The 27383-nt window shown below is 41.3% G+C and overlaps 1 protein-coding gene across 11 annotated transcripts in view; it reads left to right on the top strand.

Annotated features, from left to right (window-relative positions):
- Positions 1–27383, top strand: part of LRMDA (leucine rich melanocyte differentiation associated) — a 1290642-nt gene that overhangs the window by 922480 nt on the left and 340779 nt on the right. The window contains exon 7 of one of the 11 annotated variants that reach the window (XR_010318034.1): positions 20865–26916. The exons of the other annotated variants lie outside the window; for them this stretch is intronic. The gene's annotated coding sequence lies outside the window, so the exon portion shown is untranslated. Of the gene's footprint in view, positions 1–20864; positions 26917–27383 lie in introns of those variants that run through there. 11 annotated transcript variants of the gene reach the window in all.

A 27383-nucleotide genomic window follows, 5' to 3' on the forward strand; every position in this document is an offset into this window, starting at 1 on the left:
CAGAAAACAAGATATTTGTGGTCAATTAACATATAAAGAAATACGTTCAATCCAAACTCCCGGAGGGACCGAATTGCTGGGCTGAGGACTGTGGAGACAATGGTCTTGGGGAACATCTAGCTCAATTGGGATAACATAGTTTACAAAGAAAATGTTCTACATTCTACTTTGGTGAATAGCATGTGGAGTCTTAAAAGCCTGTGAGTGGCCATCTAGGATACTCCACTGGTCTCTCCCCTTTGGTCGCAAGAAAGAATGAAGAAAACTAAAGATACAAGGGAAAGATTAGTTCAAAGGACTAATGGACCACATCTATCATGGCCTCTACCAGACTCAGTCCAGGACAACTAGATGGTGCCTGACTTCTCTGACAGGGATCACAATAGAGGGTCCCGACAGAGCTGGAGAAAAACATAGAACAAAATTCTAACTCAAACAGAAAGACCAGACTTGCTGGCCTGACAGAGACTGGAGAAACCCTGAGAGTATGACCCCTGGACACCCTTTCAGCTCAGTAATGGAGTCACTCCCGAGTTTCACCCTTCAGCCAAAGATTGGATAGGCCATGGAACAAAACGAGACTAAAGGGGCGTACCAGCCCTGAGGCAAGGACTAGAAGGCAGGAGGGAACAGGAAAGCTGGTAATAGGGAACCCAGGGTTGAGAAGGGAGAGTGTTGATATGTTGTGGGGTTGTTAACCAATGTCATAAAACACTATGTGTACTGACCGTTTAATGAGAAGCTAGTTTGTTCTGTAAATCTTCATCTAAAATACGAAAAAAACTGACATAGAAATTTTTTTTTAAATCCAAAGGAATAAAACAATTGGGAAAGTGAAGAATAAATTTGGTTTTAACTTAAAAAAAGAAATATGCTCAACATTATTAATTATCAGGGAATTGCAAAGAAAACATAATAAGATCATCTTACACATACACGACTGGCAAACTAAAACAATCAAATGTTGGAGCGGGTATAGATTTACAGGATCTCATACACAGCTTACGGGATACAGCTGGCACAACACTTCAGGAAACAGTTCTAAGGTGGAATATTAATATATTACATAACTCAGCTTCACTGACACATGTACAGTAGGAGACATGTACAGAAAGCCCTTAGAGTCCCTATTTTTAGTAATGAAAACAACCCAAAATTTCATCAGTGAGAGAATTGATGAATAAGTTGTTTTATATACTTTCAACGGAATATTATACAGCAGTCAAAACAAAACAGTGGCATGTAATAAAATAGATGCATCTTGCAATATAGTGTGAAGTTAAAAAAAAAACATTTTGCTGGAATTCATATAATAAAAAAGAGGCACACCTAATACACTAACACAATGAAATCATTGTCTGTGAGGGGGCAGTAAGAGTGGGAAATGAGGATAAAAGAAAATATATATATATGTCTTAGGCTGGGTTCTCTAAAGAAGCAAAACTAGTAAAGCGTGTAAATATACATAAAGAGAGATTTATACCAAGTAAATGGCTCACACAGTTGTAGAGGCTGGAACATCCCAGGATAGAGGCTTCTCCTGGTTCACATAGCCACAGGGGCTGGTGAACCCAAGATCGGCAGGTCAGACAGCGGGGCTCTTGCTCACAGGCTGCAAAGATGAGATGAATCCCAAGATCAGCAAGCAAGATGGCAGGTAAGCCATTAGCTCAAGTCCCAGGAACCGGAGGTCAGATGAACAGGAGCCAGCTGCAGGATCCAGAGCAAGTAAAAGCCCGTGCAAACCTTGCCAGAGAGTCCACCTATATTGGGCATAGGCCACACCCCTAAGGAAACTCCCTTTCAACTGACTAGCTATTTACAGCAGATCCCATCAGGGAGGTGATCACATTATATCAAATATCATCATGGAAGTAACCACATCATCATATGACTGCCAAACTACTTCATAAGTGCCAAACCACTGAGAATCATGGCCCAGCCATATTGACACACAAACTTAACGATCAAGATATATATAAATATATTTATACATATGTAAATATATTTATGTATGCAAATAAGTGTCTGTGTGTGTGGTGCTTTTGTATGTATGTATGTACAAATATACGAAGCCCTGGTGGTGCAGTGTTTAAAAGTCCGCTGCGAACCAAAAGGTCGGTGGTTCGAACCCACCAGCCACTCTGTGGGAGAAAGATGTGGCAGTCTGTGCCCATAAAGATTACAGCCTAGGAAACCCTATGGGGCAGTTCTACTCTGTCCAATAGGGTCACTAAGAATCAAAGTCAACTTGACAACAATACATATATTTATAATAATAATATAATAATATAATATAATATAATATAATATAATATAATATAATATAATATAATATAATACAATACAATACAATACAATACAATACAATACAATACAATACAATACAATACAATACAATATAATATAATATAATATAATATAATTAATTTAATATAATTAATTTAATATAATTAATTTAATATAATTAATTTAATATAATTAAATTAATATAATTAATTTAATATAATTAATTTAATATAATATAAAAAATAGTATAATATAACATAATATAATATATATTATTATTTAATAAAAAAATTTTTTTTATAATATTAAAATCCCTTTTCTGCCTTCCTTATGGATTAGTTGTACAGCTTGATTGAGATATAAAAGCACCTTTGTGACATGATTGAAGACATTTCACAGAAAGGCTCTGTGACTTAATACTCTATTCCATAAGCTTGGAAACTCTGTCTTCCAGTTCAATATTAACAGTTAATTCTTTGAAGCATAGTCATTGTGTTTCCAGGAACAGCCTCTTGATTTGATATTAAACCAGACCACAGTCAGGCCTTCTCTCCTGGCAGGCATTAGTTGGTGACAGAGTAGAACCTAGATGGCATGGGGCTGAGAGTGATGAGGTGGGTATGCGTCAAACCCAGAGCTACTTACAGATAGAGTCCTGGTAGTGGGGAGGACAGAGCACAGCCCTGGGCACCCCAGGGAACTGGGAGGCCATTGGGTACTGTGAGTGAGGGAGGAGCAGGGGGACTTTACTTTCTATTCCTTATTGTATTGCTTGACTGTGAGTCAAGGGAAAAGACACTGAGAAAGGGACTTGGGTAGGAACGGGATGTAGATAGAAAGGTGAAAATATAGAGAGAAGTAATTTTACCTTTTCAGTAGTTTCTGCCTCAAGTGTGTGAAACTCATACTCTCAATAGGAACCTCATGTTTTCTCTTCCTGTTTTAAAACGCAAACTGCATTACCCGTCCTCTCGCTTTTGCTACCTGTTTCTATAGGATATGCACCCTCTCCTTCCCCCGCCCCCCCCCCTTAGGGAGACCTTTGGCTCTGGCAACATTGCTCTTTCCAAATACAAGAGTTTCAGCGCTCCTACCAGAGTACTTAAGAAACACCACCCAGACATAACGGTAGAAGGAAGACCTTAAAACGTGGCTCTGCCGCCATCTTTGTGACCTTTTCTTCCTCTGGAGTCTCTCCCTGCTTAACACATAGTTTTTCATTCGGACGGGATCCAATCCAGGGACATTCAATGGCGATCGCTTCTGGAGTAGGGGCCTGGCAGGCGCTTAGGACGCCTGTGTGTGGAGTGGACTCGGCTATTGTAATACTTACTGAATGGAATTTCATTAGGTCCTTATCTGTGTGCAGTGAGGAAAAGAGGTCCTTTTACACAGTGCTTGTAATGGAGTGGAAAATTGCATTTCCCCCTCGTCCGAACAGTGCCATTAGTGGGGAGGCAGACTGTCTGCAGAGAGCGGGAAGCCACCTCGGGCGGTGAAGGGCTGACAGCCCAAATGATGGCAGTGCCGAGAGACCCGGAAGATATTAAAATAAAAACAGGTTGTGTTGTTCTTTTTGTCCTGTAGCAGTTCTTCCCTGCCACGCAGGGAGTGATTGGATTTGAAGCACCGAGCAAAACATGTTAAGTAAGAAATTGTTTAAATAAAGTTGTTTGAGGTTGAAACTCTCCCCCGGGCGTGGAAGGGAATGTAGTTAGCTGCCTGCAATGTATAGATATCTAAGAGGCAGTGTGTTTTTGAGCCAGGCAGGTATGCAGGAAGCTGGAAATGTGAAACACACAATTGAAATACCCACTTTGGTCATCCCGGTGGGGTCCAGCCCCAGGCCTTGCATCTGGGCGCTCTGATGGTCAGTTGAGGGATTCAGCCCCCTCCCCCCATTTTAATTTTTCATGGGTTGAGACTTACAGATGGGAAGAGATCTGAGATGCAGAGCAAAAACAGCAGCACTGCCTACAGCTCTTAGAACATTCTTGTTTCCAAACTGGTGGAAGTAGGGTTTTTTCCTCTGAGGGTCTGCATTAGGCACAGTCTCGGGGGAGCTGCCAGCATGATGGGGGAAGAGGTGCACATCCTGTCCCCAGGGTAGTCCCAGGTCAGAAGAGAAGATGGAGCCTATGCAGCGCCTAGGCCCAAACGCTAAGTGGCCACGCCAAGGGTGTTGGGAGGAATTGGGGCGTGAAAGCCCTTTATAATTGCTAGAGCACTGTGCACAAGTAGAATTAGAAAAAGGCCCCTTAAAAAATGAACTAAAGTCCTCAAGAAGTTAGAATTACCGTATGACCCAGTCATTCCACCTCGAGGTATATACCCAAAAGATTTGAAGGCAGGGACTCAGACACTTGTCTACCAATGTTCGTTACAGCACTATTCGCGGTAGTCAAAAGGTGGAAACAACCCAAATGTCCATCAACAGATGAATAGATAAAATGTGGTATACCCATACAACAGACTATTATTCAGCCATAAAAAGGAATGAAATTCTAATACATGCTACGACGTGGATGAGCTTTGAAAACATTATGCTAAGTGAAATTAAGTCAGACACAAAAAGACAAATATCGATGATTCCACTTACCTGAAATATCTAGTAGAGGCACATTCATGGATACAAAAAGCAGATTAGAGGCTAACGGGATGGGGGAAGGGAAGAATAGGGAGTTATTGCTTAACGGGTACTGAGTTTCTGTTTGGGGTGATGGAAAAGTTTTGGGAATAGAGATGATGTTTGCACAACACTGTGAATGTAATGCCACTGAATTGTGCACTTAAAAATGGTTAAAATGGCAAATATTATGACATGGGTATATTTACAACGGTTTTTTTTGTTTTTTGTTTTTTAAGGAAACCAAGGAATCCTTAGCAGGTTTGAGTTAGAAAAACCAAAGAAACCAAACCTGTTGCTGTCATGTTGATTCTGACCCATAGCAACCCTAGAGGACACAGTAGAATGGCCCCATAGGGTTTCCGAGGAGCACCTGGTGAGTTCCAACTGCCAAGCTTTTGGTTAGCAGCTGTAGCTCTTAACCACCATGCCACCAGGGTTTCAGACAACTAGGATTATCTGGTCCAGCGTTTTCCTATGAGGATGAGGAGTATCTTTCTCATGGGGCATAAATATCAAGGCAGAGCCCCCAGCGGCTCTGTCCGCCCTTATTGAGCCCCTTTTTTTTTTTTCCATTGACCTGTCCACTCCGCGCTGCCTCCTTCTTCTTTCATTTCCTATTTCGTGAAATTTTCTTTCTTCTTGATTTATCCCTTCACCTTAGCCTCCTACTTTTGGCTGTCAGACATCAAAGATTTATCAGAATGTCCCCAACCAAACATTTTGTCCCTTAAAAAACAAAAACGAACTAAAGCAGTTGCTGTCAAGTTGATTTCGCTCTATGGCAGCCCCGTGTGCTTCAGAGGAGACCTGTGCACAGGGTTTTAGATGGCTGTGACCCTTCACAAGTAGATAGCCAGGACTTTCTTCCAAGGTGCTTCGGGATGGATTCAAACCACCAACATTTTGGTTAGTAGCTGAGCACTCACTCAATCATTTTCACCACCCAGGGACTCCATCCTGTCCCTTAAACCAGCCAAAACACTCATTACTGCCGAGCTGAATCGGACTCACAGTGACCCTATAGGACGGAGTACATCTGCCCCAGAGGGTTTCTTCCAATGAGCAGCTGGTGAATTCGAACTGCCAACCTTTTGGTTAGCAGCCATAGTTCACCGTAGCTCTTAACTATTATGCCACCAGGGCTACTCTGTCCCTTATATATCCATAAGTCAGGGTTTGAAGGACCTAGCCCCTGCATGGCAGGGCACCCTCATCATTACGGTGGTTGCTGGTCTCTGTCCTAAGACACTGTCAAAATATAATTTTTTTTTAAATGGAAAATAATTATCCTACAAGTATTATGTGAACACATTTATTATTATTTATTTATTTAACTCGTTAATGAGAGAACCAGTAAATGGTAAAGCTGGTTCCAACAGTATTTGGGGAACTGAGTATTTATAGGCACTTAAAAAAAAAAAAAAGAATGCTAGACTAGAACTTGTAGATTAGATACATAACTGATTAATGTCCTACAGAGCAATAAAACCATAACCTCTGGGAGCATTTTTTTCTACTGGACAAAAACCTACAAACTAACATGTAACTTTACCGGGAAGTAAAGAGCAGCAAAGTCAAGCATAGATATAATCTAAAGCATTAGGGCAGCTCTGAGTCGGAATCGACTGGATGGCAGTGGGTTTTTGGGGGAGGACCTGTTAAATGATGCCACAGTATGCCATTGGAAGGATACTCTGCCCTCTTTGGCTCTGCTCCTCCGATCTTATTTCCAAGTTTGGGGTAATTTTTCTTAACAACATAATCTCAGCATTTGAATTTACTTTTCTTTGAGATCGACCAGCATTTGGTGTACTTGATTCTGGTGAGATTCCACCTTGGAAATCACTTTCCCAACTGATATGTTAAAAACAAAAACAAAAAACCAAACCAGTTGCAGTCAGGTTGATTCCAACTCGTGGCCACCCCCTGTGTTTGCAGAGTAGAATTGTGCTCCATAGAGCTTTCAAGGCTGTGATCTTTTGGAAGCAGGTCGTCAGGCCTTTCTTCCAAGGTACCTCTGGGTGGGTTTGAACAGCCGACCTTTTTGTTGGATGCTGAGGGCTTAACCATTTGCACCACCCTGGGACTCCAGGATGTTGTTAAGTACTCGCTTATTAATTTAACTTTTAATATATTTATGAGTACCTTCGTGTGCTAGGCACTGCGCTAGACTTTAACGTACACTGGTGAGTAAAACAGACAAGGTTGTTAGGTTCAAGACAAGAGAGATCATATGCTGAAGAAGAAAGATTATGTAAAGCATGTCAAATCGAGCCTGCCAGGTATCTGAATCACATGATGGTGTGGATTCCCTGAATCTCTTTACTTGTAATGGTTCAAATAAGCAAGAGTTGGTTGTTTTCTACCGAACTCTGTGAGATGTGAATGGCAAAACAGAATTTAGGGTGGTTATTATCCCTGTTGCTGCAGCCTTACTTAGTGTGTGCCTCCTTGGACCCAGAGCCTACTGGATGAATAACATCAGTAAGACGTGCTGAACCATTGGGCAGGGATCTTTTATTTAAACATGTTTATAAATCACCCTGGGAGCCCTGGTGGTGCAGTGGTTAAGTACTCGGCTGCTAACCGAAAGGTTGGAGGTGCAAGTCTACCCAAAGGAGACTTAAAAGAAAGGCCTGGTGTTCTACTACTGAAAAATCATCCATTGAAAACTCTATAGAGCACAGTTCTACTGTGACACGCATGAGATTGCCATGGGTCAGAATCAACACGACGGTAACCGGTTATGTTGTTGTTATTGTAGGGTACCCTGGAGTCAGTCCCGACTCATAGTGACCCCATGCACAACAGAATGGAGATTGCCCAGTCCTGCGTCATCCTCACAATTGTTGCTGTGTTTGAGCCCATTGTTGCAGCCACTGTGTCAATCCGTCTCATCAAGTGTCTTCCTCTTTTTTGCCGACCCTCTACTTTACCAAGCAGGGTGTCCTTCTCTATGGACTAGTCTTTCCTGATAACATATCCAAAGTATGTGAGACGAAGTCTCACCATTCTTGCTTCTAAGGAGCATTCCAAGACAGCTTTGTTGTCCTTCTGTCAGTCCATAGTATATTCGATATTCTACACCAACACCATAATTCAAAGGCATCGATTCTTTGGTCTTCCTTACTCATTGTCCAGCTTTCGCATGCATATGAGGTGATTGCAAAGACCATAGCTTGGTCAGGCACGCCTTAGTCCTCAAAGAGACATAGTTATAATCATACTAAGTATATTCTTAAGCAAGAGTCTTAGAAAAAAGTACACAGTTTCTCCATTTCCTCCCTACTTCCCAAACACTTACAATGTGATTGAGAACTGGCTGCATTAATGCATGCACACCACACCAGTTTTTATCTTTCCCAAAGTAAAAATCTTGCTTCCATTGCAAGTCCTCAGTCTTTGGAAGGCAGAGTGGAATGCAGAGGAGGTGGACAGACAGAGGAGCTTCCTGTGACCAGAAAGTTTTAGAGTGATTTTTTTTTGGTTTTGTTCCTGAAGAAGTTCTTGGCCAAGTTACAAAGCTATCCTTGTAATTAACAGAATTTTTTCTTTGAGATTATTCCTGAGGAGGAGTGGCTCAATTGCAGTGTGGGCCAAGGAACTGGCGAGGCACATCTTCTAATCTCCCACAGAATGGCCTCGTAGGGCTGAGAAAGGGAGAGTGGGTGGTTTTAATATCTAATCAGCATAGACAGTATTTTGGTTAAATACTGGGGCCAAGTATAAGACCGTAGTAGGCCACGAGAGATACATAGAGGTATGAGAGGAGGAACTCACAGAGTGGTGGAGGAGACAAAAGATAGCCCTAGAACACACGTAGTTGTTAGTTGTCGTCAAGTCAGCTCCGACTCATGGGACCCCATGTACAACGGACTGCACCTTCTTCACAATCGTTGGTATGTTTGAGTCCATTATTGTGGCCGCTGTGTATTTTGTCAACCTAGGGGCTCAGCTTCTAGTACTATATCAGACAATATTCTGCTGTGATCCATAGAGTTTTCATTGACTGATTTTCAGATCAAAGGGCCTTTCTTCCTAGTCTGTCTTCATCTGCAAGCTCCGCTGAAACCTGTCCACCATGGATGACCTTGCTGGTATTTGAATTACCAGTTGGTATAGCTTCCAATATCATAGCAACAAGTAAGCTACCACAGTAGGACAAACTGACAGGCGGATGGTGGCCTCGCTCTACCTATATAAGAAGATGTGTGCTGAATGCCAAGTGCGTGGTGCGTGCTGCCATTGCACTGGGAGCTCAGGAAGTGTAGACCAGGGAGGCAGGAAAGGTTCTTAATGGAAATCATTGGTCATGATTTAAGCCATGAAGCATCGATACAGTTCTGATTAACGTAGGAGGGATGGTAATCGAGCATCTGAGGAGGATGATAGGACAAAGGGAACCAAAGCTTTAGATGATAACGTGCCAAGTATGTCTGTGTGGTGGGACCTTTTGGGGATATCAGGCCAGTTCAGGATTTTGTGGAGCTCCTCTTGGATTGCCGCTCTGGAGCACCCAGGCTGGGAAGCCCTATGTCATTCACGTTGGTTTGTATGTCCACAGCCAGCCAGCTTTACAACTCCCAGTCTTAGGTAGTTTGTTTTGAGACTGCTCTAATTGAAAGGGTTGAGCTTCCTCTGAAGTCAAGCAACAGCAAGCAAAAGCAGAGGGGGAAGCTTGCCCCTTTCATTAATGCAGTTATACACACAGTGTCCCATTAATGCAGTTACACACAGATTGAAGCTTCTATCAGAAATTAAGCTGTTCAGCAGTTGTGAATCAATTCCCAAACACAGTGCCTTTCAACTCCGAAGTAATTGTGTGCTTGTATGTAAATGCTGTGAGAATATACTTATTTGTGTATCATTCCACCTATAGTTTTAAAAAAGTAGATAAAGATCTGGAAAAATGAACAAACACAATTAATTAGATGAGCTGTTTATCCTTGGCTTAAATTAGCAAAAAAAAAATACCAAGAGATGCTATGAAAATCTCAATTAAAACAACCAGACTGATTTTTATTTTTCACTGTTAAGAGGGGAAAAAAAATGCATGAGGAAAATAAATATATATTTGAGGATGACACCATCTTGGCATTTCCAGGCATTCTTTTCTAAATATATTCTTTATCTGAGCTGTCTTGCAATACTTTTAATATAATTAAAAGCACATAATGAGTGTCAGACTTGTCAATTTCAACAACAAGGTGCCGAAATTTGCAGTGAAACTGAGAGATCCATCTCCCACACATTGTAATGAATAGGTTCATAAAAGGAAAATAGTTTAATTACATTTTAGTTCATGGATTGTTAATAGGCTGGAGTATCTAAATTGAATAATGTGATTCTGGTAATAATTATGTGTAAATGAACTTGTTTAAATGATATTTTACAGCTTCTTTATAAAATTACAGCTAGAGGCAATCCAGTGATAGACAGACAAAGGCCATGCAAAAATTATCATAAACTATTAGCTTGTTTGCAGAGGGTTTTATGTTAATCTTTTAGTACTTAAAGCAATCTGCAATTAACATATCATGGGGCGCTGCCTCCCAGCAAAGGCATGCAAATTGAAGTGCTTAGATAAAAAGCCATTCACGTTGTGGGGGAGAAAAAAGAAAGAAAAAAAAAAAAAAAAGGAAAAAATCAAAGAAAGGGTAGCAAAGTACTCCGAGGGTGCTGGTTTTATATTTGAGAGTAAGGAGGTGTAATGATTGTGTTACCTAACTAGGGCTGTAATTAAAGCTTTTCTCCTGCAGACATGACAATAGATACTGCATTGATTTCGGTGTTTTAATTGTGAAAGTCATTTTATTTCAGGGCAGAAGATATGAATAGCCTGAATCAAAGGGCTAGAAGATTGCTTTGTTGATAGTACTTGTTCAACAGCTGCCTGGCTGCTTAATATACAAGTGTGGAGAATGCAGAGAGACCCAGGGAGGTGCTGGGTATTGTGATTCCCCTGCTGGTTTCCTTTCCTTTGACGAAAAAAGCGAGGATCTGGGTACTGATTGTAAACAAACAGCCTTTTCATACCTCACTGATGTTTTTCCTCCCCAACTTCGCAGAACAAAAGAAGTCATAAAGAGCCTTGAACTAACTTTACTACTGCTCCTTTTAAGCTAAAGAAGTTTATGCAAAGTAATAAAACCATCCTTGCTAGACGAGCTATCACCCCACTAATGGAGAACAAAAGTCTCTAAGTGGCTGCTGTAGTTATTATCACAAATAGCCTTATGACAGAAACAGTTTGCTGGGAGAGATTGGATTATTTACGTTAAGGGCAGAGCCACAAAATCTCACACACAGTTAGTCTGAGATTAGGGCTTTCCTATCAGTTTCTATATACAAACTGCAGGGGGAAAATTAAGTGAGGAGGAAAACATATACAATCCCAGAGCAAAGGGAATTCTAGGAAACTGAGCTCAAAATGGTCTTTTAAAAGAGTATCACGTTCTTTGGTATTTCTTTTATAGCAGTCCAGAGTGAATAGATGTGATACCCAGTGATTTATAATTATTTCCATTTTTGTGGTTTTCTTTTTCTTTTTTTAATCTTACCTCTGTTCCTAAAAATATTGAATGGCATATTTCAAAGGGTCTGAATAACAGTAGACTTGGGTTTGGGGATATTTGTCACCTTAAGTGATATTGTTTAAAATTACTGGATGCCAAGATGTTACAAACCTGACAATAATAACGTCAATAATCATTTACTGAGTGCCGGACTCATCGTTTTGTAAGCACGTTATTACTGACCTCATACAACAACCTTGGAGATGTTGATGGAATGATTTCCATTTTTAAAAAAAGGAGAAATTTCGGCTCAGAAAGGCCAAGCAAATTGCTGAAGGTCACACAGCTAGTGAGTGGCAAGGGCAGGTTAGAACCCCAGTGATCTGAACTCTTAACCACTGTATTGAACAAGGAGACATTGAAGCCAGATAGCAATAACAACAACGCAGTGTGTATTGAAAATAACCATCGTGGAAACATAGCTGGAAGGAATCTTGGAGACTCTTCCAGGGTTCTTAATCCTTTTCAGTCATGGATTCCTTTGACAGACTGGTAAAAACCCATGGACCTCTTCTCCAGCTGATGTTTTTTAAAAGCACAAAATAAAATATATTCGATTATAAAAAAAAAAAAAGCACACTAATTATATTGAAATACTGTTAACAAAAAATTTTTTTTAAATCTAAAAAATCAAATTCATGTGCTTATTAATGGAAATAACAAGATCTAAAAGCTGGCCTAATGGCTGCTGTAATTTCAAAGTAGTGGTGTACATAAACAATATTTCAGATTTCCACAATAAAGTGACGTGGAGACACCTGTGATTTCTGTTGATGACAGAGTCACAGATACTTCTGAAATCATGCTAGTTTTCTTGCCTACATTTATAATCAAAGATGCTAAGTTTCCCTTAGGGGTAAGTGAAAACAAGGGTGTGATATTTTTCCCATCAATGTTCATGTACCCCTCCCCCGAATTCTATAGATGTGAAAACCCTAGTTAACACTTTTGGCTTTAGGGTGGTCTAGTAAAACTGTGTAAACCCTGGTGGCATAGTGGTTAAGTGCTATGGCTGCTAACCAAAAGGTTGGCAGTTCAAATCCACCAGGCGCTCCTTGGAAACTCTATGGGGCAGTTCTACTCTGTCCTATAGGGTCGCTATGAGTCGGAATCGACTCGACAGCAACGGGTTTGGTTTTTGGTTGTAGTAAAACTGTCTCCGTCCCCATTCTAGAGCTCCGGAGATGAGGAAACTGAGGCCCAGAGAGGGAAATCAAATGACCCTAGAGTCATCAGTAATTAGTGAGGAAGAGGTAGATTAGAACTGATTATACTAAGAGAATTTATTGTAAATCCTCTTCTCTAAACCTGAGATACTGTACGCTGATTTTTTTTCCCCCTCTCCTATGGCTTTTGGTGTTTTTACTGAGATGCTGTTAGAGTTCTGAGCTTTCCTTTGTCTTTGCAATCTTGTCTGTTTCAAAGTGGGAGCTGCAATTGCCAGAGCCTTTGGGGCAGCTGTTAGGGGCCATGCCTTTCTGCGGGGCCTTGATGAGACTGCTGGTGTTGCTGTCAGTGGGCCAGTCCGGGTGGAGTCCAGGGACTCCAGGGGAGCTGTCCTGCGATGACAACCTCAATCTGAAAACTTTCTACTTAAGGGAGCTAGAATGCATATTTATTATGCGTCTCCTGTATACACAGGCTTCTTGTATCCTCGTGCTGTTAATCCTTAGGGAGGTCTAGTAAACAATCTCCATCCGCGTTCTACAGGTGAAGAGGGATTGTGGGAAGATTACCAAGGGACCCAGTTAGAATCCATCTGTGTCTTCACCACCTTACGAGGCAGGTTTTACTTATTAGGAAACTGAGGCTCAAAGACATTCAGTAAGGTGGTCAAGCTTACTACTTATTACATGACAGAGCCAGGACTTTAACTCAAGTCTGTTCTCTTTAAACCCCATTTTTGTTCCCTGTCCCTGCAGCCCTTATATTGCGGGAATAAGGACCACTGGCCCACTCCCAACCAGGTACCTTTTCAACAGGTATTTATTGAGGATCTGCTCTGTATAAAGCACCACCCTGGGTGGGCATGGAGAAGAGGGAAGGTAGAAGGCAGAGGGAAACATACAAGGATATCCTTATTCTTGAGCTTTCTTTCCTTATTATCCTAATTGGACAAGGAAAGCTAGCTCAAAGGGAGCACACAGAGAAAGTTCAAGGACAACCATGTACATTATCAAAAATATAATAATAGTAACCCTGATGATGTTGATAGCAGCTAATGTTAATCGAATGCATACTACTCTAAGCATTTTACCTGAGTTACTTCTTTGATCACACACCAACAGGACGTGTGCATGGTGCAATACTACCCCTAGAAACTCGACAAGAAAGGCCCTGCCAAGAGCCCCATGTATCACAAATGTGGAAACACATAGATACAAGTTGGTTTTTTTTCCTTTAATTTTGCAATAAAGGAATATTTTTGGAGATCTTGGCCATAGGTTAAGCCAACAGTTATTATGGGAGAGGAGGGCCAAGCTGGACCAACCGGATCAACTCCCCAGGGATTGCAATAGACAGGTTATTCTCCCTCATACTTCACTTTGCTGACACAGAATTTTCAAGCAATTGTAAGCAATTCTCAAAAGTATACCCCTGAGCTAAGGGAGCATGGTTCACTCCCGAGATTGTCACTCGGTGGTTCGGGGTGCTAGCTAACAACAACAATTGTTTTCCTACTGGTTTTCTTTCAGACATTTGATGCTATACAACATAGAGTGAGGGGGCATTGGTGGTTCAGTGGTAGAATTCTTGCCTTCCATGCCGGAGTCCCTGGTTTGAGTCCCGACCAAGACAGCTTATGAGCAGCCACCACCCGTCTGTCACTGGAGGCTTGCGGATTGCTGTGATGACGAGCAGGTTTCAGCAGAGCTTCCAAGACTAAGATGGACTAGGAAGAGAGGTCTGGTGATCTACTTCTGAAAATCAGCCAATGAAAACCCCGTGGGTCACAATGCCATCTGTAACCAATCATGGGGAAGGCACAGGACCGGCAGCATTTTGTTCCCTTGTGCGTGGGGTCAACGTGAGTCAGGGGCCAGCTCCGTGGGGTATAGACTAAGGGTAAGAGGAGCAATTTTTCCATATTTAGATCCAGAAAGGAGAAGTGAGTGATAGTCACTCTCCACTTCCGCAGATAGGATGAGAGCAGGTGATGACAGCCAGGACGTCTCCTGTAAACAATAGCAGAGGAGACCCAGCCCCAGGGCGTTCACCAGCATTTTGGAACTCACCGCTGAGCATTTCTCTGGCAGGTGCCCAGTGGTTCTTCCATCCGTATCAGGACAAGCCTTGGAGCTGACTGTTTATTTATCCATTCTTAATTGAGCTGATGTTTACCCATGATTGTGAGCAGATGATTAATTTATTGCAGAGTTCGAGGAGTCAGAGAGTGAGAAGACCATTATAGAGATTATAATAGAGTTCTCTGCACTCAGGGGCCTGGTAATAAAAGGCTGACTAACGTAATTAGATGGGGCTTGGTAACAAACACTATCACATTATGTCCGAATCTTATTTAAATGTATTGGTCTTTTATCTTAAACTTATTAGGGGTGGCTATAGGTTAAGTTGATGCCTGCTAGCGTTTTTACTTCTGCCAAAGGAGGGCTGAGCTATGCAAAGGAGTTGTCTGTTTTAATGTTTAGATGGAAAGGGTGGGGTATCTGTCAGGGGGCGGTCCTTCCCCTTGGTTCTTAGAGCAATAGCAAGGTGGGAGAGGAGCTTAAATTTCAATTCCGTCATTAGCCTTCACATACTTTCTCTGTACCTATGGCTTTGACTACCTTGGTCATCTCTGCCTCCTGTCTTGGCCTAAGACATTCTTGAGAAAGCAGATAAATAATATGGGGATATGGTGAGAGTCCCTGGAAGGTGCAAAAGATTAACCTCCTTGGCTGCTAACCAAAAGGTTGGTGGTTCGAGTCTACCCAGAGGGGCCTCGGAAGAAAGGCCTGGAATCTACTTCCAAAAACATCAACCACGGAGCACAGTTCCACTGTGACACACATGGGGTTGCACTGAGTAGGGATTGCCTTGGCCCCGATGGTGAGAGAATGGGCTTTGGAATAAGACAAGCTTGAGGTCAAAACCCAGTTATACAACAAATCCCTTGTATAGCTGGGTTTTGATCTCAATCTTTCTGAGCCTCAGTTTTCTCATCTGTAAAATTTTCATTATTACAGCCATCTCTCAGCATTGTGAGGATGAAAATCAATAAGCCATGAGAAGTCACCCAACCCAGTGCCTGGTGCATGAGACATTTAATACACATCAGATTCCTCCTCGGTCACATCCCACCCTTTCCTTCAATGACTTTCAACTTCAAATCTCTTTCTTCTTCTACACCTCCTAAAATGTCTGCTAAACCAACAGCCCTCCCCTGAAGAATGTTCTATTCTTTAGGGGCTGTGTCTTATGACTGTCAAATTAGAGGACAAAGCATGGTACAGCTGGTGTTTTTATGGCAGTTGGGTGACAGCCACGTAGATATTAAAAATAAAAAAAAGATGAAATTCATTGAACGCAGCCCTGGAGTGAAGCAGCTGAAATCCATATTGGAGCCATAGCATGGCTGGCCAGCTGGGGCCTGTTTTCTTCACACAAGGAGGTCTCAGGGTACATTCTCAGCCATGGAGAACAAATAGCACACGGGAGAGGAGTGTGTATATTATTCTGAGCTGCAGAAAGAAGCCAATGTAAATGTTCCCCCCCCCCCCCATGTATGTCTTCAGTTTGCTGATTATATCCCACCAAAAATGGGCTGGAGAAGTGTGTTGGAATTTGGAACATGACTGACTTGATTGGATGTTTTCTGAGGGATGATTTTGGCATGTGTCCTTCTGAGGCATAAGAAAGAGGAGAAATTAGAAAGAGCACTGGTATAGGAGTTAGAAACTGGGATTTGGGTTCAGTTCTGTCCTGGGTGAGCTGTGTGACCTTGGGCCAGCCATTCAACTTCTCTCTGGCTTCATCTTTACGGTAAGGTTGTTGGACTAGCTCGCTCAGCATTAGTGTTCTATGGCTCCATGAAAACTTGCTCCGTGGGGTCAAGCCTTTGGTCCATGTAGCTCACACACTTTGTCTGACATCTTGCTGAGAAGTGGAAACTTTGCAGGAATGCTCCAAGGGAAGAACATTTGAGAAGGAAATATAGAGTATAGACATATCCAGAAGCTCATGAGTCAGCAAGGGGAGGACCAGAGACTCCCTATAGACTCCAAGACACCCTCTACCTCGTTCTGTTGTGGAACCTGTATTTAATGACAGTTTTGTCATCTCTAATATGGCAGTGAGAATCCACATTGCAAGTAAGTGCCTCTCATCCTAAAGACCAGGTGGCCTTGTCAACTGATGGCAAGAATGAGCACAGCTGAAGCAATGAGAGGCCCCAGAATGGGAGAGGCAGTGAAAGGCAGAGCTGGGGTAAGGTCTTGGAGATTATCTAGACCTAGATTTCAAGTAGATCAAATGCCAAAATATTTTAGGGAAAAACAATGAATTTGAATGCTGTTAACAGAGCACATTGTCTCCAGTCTGCCACACTCCTCACTCTGCCCTATTTCGTGCTAGTTGACATCGTTTATTCAAGTTACCATCTTATTTCCTCCAACTATTCACCCCTTCAGTCTTGCCCCAATTACTGGGGAGCAGTTTAACTTCCTGATTTTTCAAGTCAGTACATTGTGACTTGGAGAGAAGAGACTTAGCTAAAAGACCTACATGGATGATTGATTCCAGGCTTAGGATATGAAACCACAATTTTCTGATTCCTAGTTTAATGTTTTCCTACACTGCTGTACTGAAAGCCAGATTTCTATTTTTTAAGGCAGGGAGAAAATGAAGGGGAACTTGGAACTTCTCCTTTGGATTTGAATTTGAGACAACATCATTAACATTGGGTGAAATAGTTGACTATTAACCATGAAACCATTATGGAGTGGGTGTGGTTGAAGGGGTTTGAAGGAGGTGTCTCAGAGCCCAGTGCTTCTGTGACAACCAAAAACACTTGCTGTTTGGAAAATACATCCACTCTTTACTTACTATCTCCTTATCTAACATTTTGCATTTACGACAACAATAAAAAAAATCTGCTGTCTGACTATTTTGCACATTAACGACATATGTCTAGCAGTAATGAACACTGAGGTGCAAGGCGAGAGTAATGATGGCTCTCATGGTTAAGGTAATGTGTCAGCTTGGCTGGGCCATGATTCTCAGTGGTTTGGCAGTTACGTAATGATGTAGTTTGGCAGTTATATAATGATGTAGTCATCCTCCATTTTGTGATCTAATGTGGTTATCCTCCATTTTTACATAATGCTGATTTGTGCATTATCAACCTGGTCTTTGAAACCTAACCATGTCGATAAGTGAGGAATGGGTGTAAATATATGTGCTTTACATCCATACATGTTCAGGTGTAGATAATACTAAAATACTCTTGCTGGAATTGTGCTTGCTGGAAAACCCATTCCCCTAGTGTGCTAGATTGTTTAAAATGGCCATAAAGTTTTCCCATCCCTATATGCATGCCTCTTTGCAATGGGACTTTGACATTCTTCCCATTAAAAGTGTCATCTATCACCTCCTTAAATCTGAGCTTGACTTAGTGACTTGTTTTGGCCAGTAGGACATTACAAGCATGAGGCAAGTAGAGTCTTACAAAGCATTGATGCACTGGGGCTTGTCCTCTTTCTCAATATCCTTAGACTACCATGTGAAAAAATCAGGGTGACTGCTGGGTATTGGGAGGCCATTGGTGACTCAGTGGTAGAATCCTCACCTTCCATGCGGGAGCCCACGGTTCAGTTCCCAGCCATCACCTGTCCATCTGTCAGTGGAGGCTTGTGTGTTGCTGTGACGCTGATCAACTTTCAGCAGGGCTTCCAGACTAAGTCAGACTAGGAAGAAAGGTCTGGTGATCTACTTCTAAAAATCAGTCAATGAGAACCCTATGGATCACAATGGGCTGCTCTACAACCAATTACGGGGATGACTCAGGACTGGACAACATTTCTTTCTGTTGTACGTGGGGTCACCATGAGTCGGGGGCCAATTCAGTGGCAGCTTACAACAACAACTGGAGGTTGAGGAGTCCCTGGGTGGTGGAAATGATTAATGTGCTTGGTTGCTAACTGAAAGTTTCAAGTCCACCCGCCCAGAGGCACCTCAGAAGAAACTCTGGTGATATACTTCTAAGAAGTTAGCCATCGAAAACCCTATTAAGCATAGCTTAATAAAATGAGTCCCAGTTTACTCAGTGGCAACTGGTATTGGTACTGGAGGTTGAGAACATTTGAAGTAGAGATGAAGCATCTCAGCTGAGACCCCTGGACCAACCATCTCCAGCCAATCTGCCATCTGAGAACTGAGAACTACACAGCTGAACCCACCCCAAATTGCTGACCAAAAGAATTATGAGCAATACAGTGGTGGCTGTTTTAAGCTTGTGGTGGTTTGTTACACAGCAATAGATAACCAATCTATCCTAGCAATTATCTTCTTAGATATTAGCTCAACTTCATAAAAGTTATTCAATAACAATCTCAGTCTAGATAAATTTTCCCCTAAGTTTTACTCAGTCTTGAAGGAGAGAAGGGGGTTTTTAAGAGCTGCTTTTTTTTTTTTGGATAAGGTTTTCCATTGGCCACAGTTTTCCTCTGGAAACCATATGGGGAAGTTCTACTCTGTCTATAGGATTGCTATGAGTCGGAATCTACTCAATGGCAACTGGTTTGGTTTTTAGTGTAGGAATGGTGGCGGCTTCCTGAATTTACTATTCTCATGATAGCCTTCTCTTCTCCTGCCTGTCATTTTATTTCTTCTAAGACCTTTGAAATTAATACCCTGTATTGAGTTCCCTCTATTGAATTCCCTGACATGGATTTTGTTTTCTTGCCTGAATCCTTGACAGATGCCAGTAGAATTCAAAGCCTCTAAGAAAGAGCGTAGAGTGTAACTAAACTCTCCTCTTAGAGATACTGTTTTATTTTACCTTTAAAGTGAGTGACTTAGGTTTAACCTTACAGTTAAGGCACCTACCTTCATTGCTGCTAAGAAGTCCAGGTTGAAGGGTGTTGTTACATACAGTCCAATCACGTTTCCTTGAATAATGAGAGAAGGGCACATGTGACAATGTATGCTGATTAGTGAATCCGGGCCTCTTCACTGGAAAATATGTGGCCTACAGAGATTCACTGGAATGGCCTTACCCAAATAGTCTAGAATGATGGGTCTCAACCAGGGGTGATTTTGACCCCCAGGAGATATTTAGTAATGTTTGGAGAAATTTTTGATTATTACTACCTGGCGGGATGAGTCCTGGTGGTGCAGTGGTTAAGAGGTCAGCTACTAACCAAAGGCCAGGAGTTCACATCCACCAGCAGCTCCTTGGAAACCCTATGGGGCAAGTCTACTTTGTCCTGTAGAGTTGCTATGAGTCAGAATCAACTGAACTGCAATGGGTATGGAATCGTACCTAGGTAGGGGGTAGGGGGAGGTGCTACTGACATCTAGCATATAGAGGCCAGGGATCCAGAGATGCTACTAAACATTGTATTGTATGTAGGACAGCCCCTACCACAAAGAATCATCTGGTCCAACATATCAGTAGTGTTAAGGTCTAGATACCCTACTCTAGGAGAATACTGACTCCATGTCAGGTATTTCAGAGTTCCTTGACATATCTAGGCAATACTTCGTCCAACCTTAACGTTATCCTCATGTTCCTGAAGAGCAATTTCCCTCTTCAGAGTCCTCAAAATGTCTTCTTATTCCCTTAGAGATGCCTCTTTGAATTAGGATGGAGGAGATTATTTTCTAATTTTACAATGCTTTTTTGGCCCAATTTCTTATGGAGAAGCAGATGGAATTTTGGGGGGACTTAAGGTGTATTGAATTACTAGGGGTAGGGCAAGAATCAGCAGATGGTGTGGAATTTGCAGAAAGTAAGGGTTCAGTTCACCTGTCTGCCTATTTGTCCTATTGTGGTAGCATAAGTGTTATTATGATGCTGGAAGCTACGCCACTGGTATTTCAAATACCAGCAGGGTCACCAGTGGTGAACAGGTTTCAGTGGCACTTCCAGACTAATAAAGACTGGAAAGAAAGGCCTGGTGATCTACTTCTGAAAAGTAGCCAGTGAAAACCCTATGGATCACAACAGAATATTCTCCAGTAGGTGCCCTGGTGGCCCAGTAGCTAAGCATTCAGCTGTGAACCAAAAGGTTGGCAGTTTGGAAACCCTACAGGGCAGCTCTACTCCATCTTTATAGGGTTGAAAATATTGTCAAATATGGTGCTGTAAGATGAGCCACCTAGGTTGGAAGGTGCTCCAAATACACAGTGACCTTAACAATGGACTCAAGCATACCAACGATCGTGAAGATGGTGCAGGACTGGGCAGTGTTTTCTACATGGGGTCGCCGTAAGTTGGAGTCAACTTGTTGGCAACTAACAACAACAACAACAACAACAACAAGGGTTCAGTTTAGTTTTTGCTTATGGACTGGAGAGACAATCATCACCTCAATAAACCTTTGAGAATTCTACTTTCTAAAGGCGTCCTGGGAGAAGAACATCTTTACACTATCTGCCACAGCTGAAGGCTTTGAGCAGGATCGTGTGTCATTGGCTTGAGACCAGGGTGAGCATGTGCAGATGGGCCTGTAATTTTTAATATGTTATTGGCCATAATTTACTGTGTCATACCCTACCCGCTCACAACAGCTCCATGAAATGAAACGCCAAATGCCTTTCTTATCAACACTTGATGGCAAAATGCTGTTCTGGCCTCTTGATTTAAGGGAAGCAGAAATCTAACCATGTTCCTTGCAGCCTAGAGTTCCATACACAAGACTGGATTTGTTTTTCTCCCTGACGATTTATGGGCATTCACAAGGAAGACATCCTGTTTGGTATTTAGAGGGCAATGGAGTGAGGAAGATTTATTTACTAAGCTTCTTTTTCCTGAAATTTGCTCAAGCTGTTTTATGACTTTAAAAACTCATATATTAGTCTCCATTTTTATGAGCAGTTTGTTCTTTTCTGATTTTCCCTACTGACTTTCTTGGCTGACCCAGGGACCAATTACTAGAACTCCCTGGGCAGTGGTTAGATCCTCTATAAAATGGGTATAGTCATAAAACGTTGACCCCAGAAAATGAGAGCACAGTTCTGTGGCCCAGGGTAAAGTCCTGGCGTTACAGCCATATTAAAATTAAAGACCAGAGTTTAACTGAGGATGCCAAGACTGGATCCTTACTCCCCTGTTGCTGGCAATTCTCAATAGTGCAGACTTTCTGCAGAAAGCCAGTGATTCCAATAACCCAAGCCTGGCAGGGTAGTAGAACTGAAGGAGGGCGTTCCTCTTACGCCACTAGTGTTACATGGACTTTTTCTAAATGCTAGATAGAATGGAACCCGACAGCCAAGAGAAAACTGTTTCTGGCATTCATAAGACGTAGAGAATTGGAAGGAAAATCTTCAACTTCTGAAGTTTTAAGGATATGAGAACATTTCTTTCCAAGTATTTGCCTGGGTTTGATCATTTAATAATTTTTAATAAGTCAAAATATTGCATTTCCAGATGAGATGAACTAGGATGCTTGGAGAACAAGGATGCTTGGAGAACAGGCATAGGTTAATTTAATTTCCCAGTTAACTTAGAGGTACCCATGAATTCTTCCTGATCCTACCAGATTGAATGTGAATTCTGTGACTAGAGTTCTTACTGCTGAGTCATCATTCTAAGATGAAGAAGGAGAGGTGACCGAGTGAGGATGCACTGATCCTCAAGCGGCCCCTGACATTTCATTAAAAAAAAAAAATTTTTTTTTTTTTTTAAGCATGCCTAAATGCTGGAAAATTCCATGGCTTTAGCTCTCGTTTTAAATGCATTCCTATTAATTGAGATTACTCACGTAAAGGTGAGTACAGGTGGTTGTGAGGACTAAATGCATACAGTGTGTTAGAGCCTGGCAGACTGTGAGCTCTCCACAAGTGATAGTTACTATGGATATTATCATATGCCCATATTTTTGTTTTTAAGCATTAATTTTTATAAAATATTATGCTACATTTCTAGGCTGCTTTGAAGTAAAATGCTAACACAACTTTGGAAGAGCACACTTGAATGGAAAAAGCAAAAACAAAAAAACCAAACCCATTGCTGAAGGTCGATTCCGACTCATAGCAACCCTATAGGACAGAGTAGAACTGTCCCATAGGGCTTCCATGGAGCACCTGGTGGTTTAGAACTGCCACCCTTTCGGTTAGCAGCCATAGCTCTTAACCGCTTCCCTACCAGGGTTTCCATGAATGGAAAAGGGAATATCAATTTCTCATCTTGAGTAGGTTTCAACTCTCATATTTAGAGGATTGAAATTTAAGTTTGAAGGAGTAGGACCGAGGTCACACCTTCCCCTGTTGGGTATTGTTTCTGATGAGTAAGTATTAAAACTGCTTTGAATTTGGTTTCCCCCTCAGATAAGGATTTATTTTTTCCATACGGCCTTTTCTTTGCACCTGAAGGAACATTGAGGGTGAAAAATAGAGGCCTGCTTCCTGTTCCTAACTGGAGCCCTTGGAAGGTTGTCAAACTACAGCAACAACTTTGTGGAATTTATGCCTGGGACCTGTCAAAGTAAAATTATCATAGCCAACCCTCTCCGCTATCAATCAAAGGGGTATTGGAGATGGCAAGGGCAGGCATTTTTCAAATTTCTTTACTGTGCATATTTAGTTTTCTGCCTGGGGGAGGAGTAGCTCCTTTGAACAGTTCTTGTAGATTTCTTTTCCATCAGATGGCAGGTCACAGGACTACTTAATCTTCCCCAAAGGGCTTCTCTCATTGGCCTGCTGAGAAAAGCAGCCAGTGCAGAAGTAGGGGGAGAAAATGGGGACGATCCAACAGTGAACCCCGGAGAACCAGGCATTCTTTTCAGAGGACACACAATGTGAGCCTGGTTTCTCCCATGCCACGACTCAGAAAATACACCGCCTACATAAGGTTATCTTCCCTCATTTCTGTAAGGATCATGTGGACATTTAGCGACACCACCACAGAGCTGACATTGCTATCATAGCGGCATGAGGTTTCTTCTGTCCTAGGCAGCCATTTCCCACATTTGTCAAGGCAAAGGTTGAAGTGGAATGGACGAGGGAAATGGGTCGCCCATTCATTCCTGCCTGTCAGAGGTTTGCTTTGTCATGATAACATTCAAGGAGCATATTTATCTGTCCTGCTACTGGAGGTTAAAGCGAGGGTAACAAAGAGAAGAGAAGAAATCCTGTTTGAAAAGTTTACAAATCCTGCCACGAGGGCTGTAAACAGAGTTCCAGTTGGTGGTGGTAAAAAGTGTAAAACACTGCCACAGTTGATGGGGACCTGCTTCCCCAGTGCTAGAAACCCACTCATGTAAACAGAGGAACTCTTGCTGCGAATCTGGTCTGTTTTGGCTTAAAGTCTGAGGAACACATTGCCTTCAAAGTGAATTCTTAGGTGTCACTCCCCATAACTTATGGCAGAAGATTACAAAGCTACTGATATAACATATTAGTTTGATGGACAGAATTATACCCCCAACGCTTCCTGCTCTCCCCAGTGACGCACACTAACTTAGTGTGCTCTGACAGCTGCCTTGATTTACCACCAGACCAGGAGGCCAACTGGGAGAGGGAACGTTCACAGGGACGCAGGGCCTGAGACTGGCCTGGAGCCTAGTTTATAAAGCCGCCCTATAATTCACCACAAATGTGTCACCATTAAAAGAGGAAAAAAGGATTGCAGATAATAAATACTCTCTAATTTATTAGTTAACAACAAAGAGATCAGAGCCGGTTGTGATGTGATTGTTTGACATAATATTGTCAAGGAAAAACAAGCTAAGTTGACCAGAAAGGTAAATTACACATTCAAGCAGATGCATCAACTCTTGGCTTGTCACAAGCCCAGCTAAACAAAACACAAAACAGAGGAGAGAACTGGCAGAGAGCAGAGCCATTTATCTCTGAAAGAGACATATTCAAGAGCAAGTGAAATAAGACATAGTTCTTTTGGACTTGGTCAGGGGCCAGGTTTTAACTGTTATAAATTAAATGTTTTGTGTATTGGATTTGGCAATTCTAGTTGCTTTTGCCATCTTTGTCATGGTAGAGAGTTGCTACATTTTTCTGCCTGTCTTAAACTTGTGGTTTGGTCAGCAGTGGTCTGTGACCTTACAATTAGGCATTGCAGGACCACCGCATTCTGGCAATTAGCTCAAGTATCAGGAGGGTTTTTATATGTGGCCCATTATAAAGTCAGTGGCTTTAGAAAAAGCTTTCATTCCCTTTTTTTTCTGTGATTCCTCTTCTGTCGTTTTTTCATAATAGCCATACAAGAGACCAGGAAGGGAGTTAGATTCATATTAGAGCCAGGGGAGCTTAGGGCTGGAAGAGGTGCTTAGACCCACATCCCACCCAGGATATGCTAAGAGTCATGCTGGCTCAACTGGAAGACTTCCAGGGCCGCAGACATCTGTTGCGTGTTATTATAACAGAGCTCAGAGTCAACCAGTGCCTGCTGGGCTTTTATTTTTACATAAACTACTGCCCTGAAGAACTCCTTCATCCCATACTTGGGAAACTGAGTTTTCAGGCTTAAATGGACGCTTTTGCTTTGTTTCTTGTTTTATTTGTCCTTGGTTTTAGTCTGTTGTTAGGGTATGTTGGGCTTTTCAAGTTTATAGTCTACTAACTCGTCTTTGGAGTCCTGGTGGCGCAGTGGTTAAGAGCTCGGCTGCTAACCCAAAGGTTTGCAGTTCGAATCTACCAGGTGCTCCTTGGAAACCCTGTGGGGCAGTTTCAGTTACTGTGAGTCAGAATCAACTCAGTGGCAACGGGTTAACTCCTCTTTGAGTCATCAGAAAATTTTATCATGAGATTTCTAGGTTTTATTCAACTGTCTAGAAACAAGGATGGAGACTTGGGAAAGACTCAAGAAACGTCCCTTCTCATTGACATTGATTCAGTGATCAACATTTATATCTTGATCTAGTTAATTGATCTGCTTTGAATTGACCTGAATCTCATTTTTATTGTTTACAAAGCCGTATAATGAGAGATTTTTGTCAGATGCTGTGCTGAAATCAATATATTATGTATATGACCTCCTGTCAACCAGCTGAATATCTGTTTCTAAAAGGCAGAGAAGAAGAAGAAAAAAAAAAAAAAAAACAGGTTGATTTGGCCTAGCTTATCCTTGGTGAAAGGTGAAAAGTCACAACTGTCTTTTCAAAATGCTCACAGACCATACATATAATATAATCTTTAAAAATTTGGTGGGGATATCTATCTATGGTTTTTAGAATCTTCCATTCCTTCTTTTCAAAAACATAAGATAAAATTTTCTTTGCTTGCATCTACTTTTTTTCCTGTGATTTTTCAAATATTAGTAACATTATTTCCATGATCAAATCTGTAAGAATTTTTCTTTGTTCTTGTAAAATAAAGTATTATTTATCTAAGTCTAAAGACTGAGCTTCTCATGTATCTCATAAGCCCTACAGGACTTTATTCTTTTCTTTATATCCTTTTTTTTTTTTTTTAATTTCTTCACTCATCTTTAACTTGAAGATGTAATTCCATGATAGAGAAAATAACAAGGCTTAATTCCATTTTTCTCTGCCCTTTGAGATTTTTTTTTCGTTCTCTTTTCCAACAGTAGACTTGTTCCTTTGGGTATTGCTTTTATAAGTAATTTAAAAAAAAAATCTGAGTTCCCGTATGACCCAGTAATTCCATTCCTGGGTATATACTGAAAATAATTGAATCAGGGCCTCAAATAGATACTTGTACAGAAATGGTCATTGCAGCAGTATTCACAGTCACCAAAAGATGAAAACAATTCAAGCGTCCATCAGCAGATGAGTAGATAAACAAAATGTTTTATATGTACAATAGAATATTATTCTACCATGAAGAGAAATGAGGCTCTGATACATGCTACAACATGGATGAACCTTGAAAACATGCTAAGTGAAATAATATAAACACAAAGGGACAAATATTTATGATCGCACCTATGTGAAAAATCTATGTTAAGCGAATGTATATAGAAAGTAGATTAGTGGTTACCAGGGATTGGAGAGAGGGCAGAATGGGGAGTTACCGCTTAATGGGTACTGAGTTCAGAAAAAAAATCTCAGTTTATCCGAGTGTTCCTCAGGCCCCCATATTGGTTTGACTTTTTTTTTTTGGTTGCTTCCTGTATACTTTTGATTCCTCAACATTTTTTGTTGTTAATTTTCATAATTATATACCCAGAATTTCATTTTTAGTGGTATCCTTTCTTCTTGATTTGTATGCTCTTTGGGGTCAATGTATATAAAGATACTATTCTTAGTTCCTCTGATTAAAAAAAAAAAAAACTAAACCAAAGGTATTTGTGTGTTTTTACTCCAAAATTTCTCCATAATCAGCTCCAATTAGGCATGGTCACTTTCCCCCAGGGGTCTCATATCTTCCATACTACCGATCTTTTTGTTTGATATGTTTGATCGCATATGCTCTACAAACTACACCCTGTAATGTTATTAATTTTTTATTAGTTCACTAAATGTATACCTGCGTAGTTTTACCAGTTTTCAAAGCAGTTTCCCATCCCCCATTTCCTATTCTTCTTCTTTTCTATTGGAAATACCTTTCTTTTGAACAAAGTGTACTACTCTACCATTGCCACATCTGGGTCATGATCACCTGCCACCATGGCTTTATTTCAAGTTCATTGTATTTTAGGAAATTATGACCTGTTTTATAGGAACAGTGTTCTTTTATCATGTCAACTCCCTTATTCAAAAACCTTCAGGGGCTTCTCCTTGAATTTGGGATACAACCCCAAACCTTTA

Source organism: Loxodonta africana, chromosome 16 (genome assembly GCF_030014295.1).
Source record: "Loxodonta africana isolate mLoxAfr1 chromosome 16, mLoxAfr1.hap2, whole genome shotgun sequence".
Classification (NCBI taxonomy): domain Eukaryota; kingdom Metazoa; phylum Chordata; class Mammalia; order Proboscidea; family Elephantidae; genus Loxodonta; species Loxodonta africana.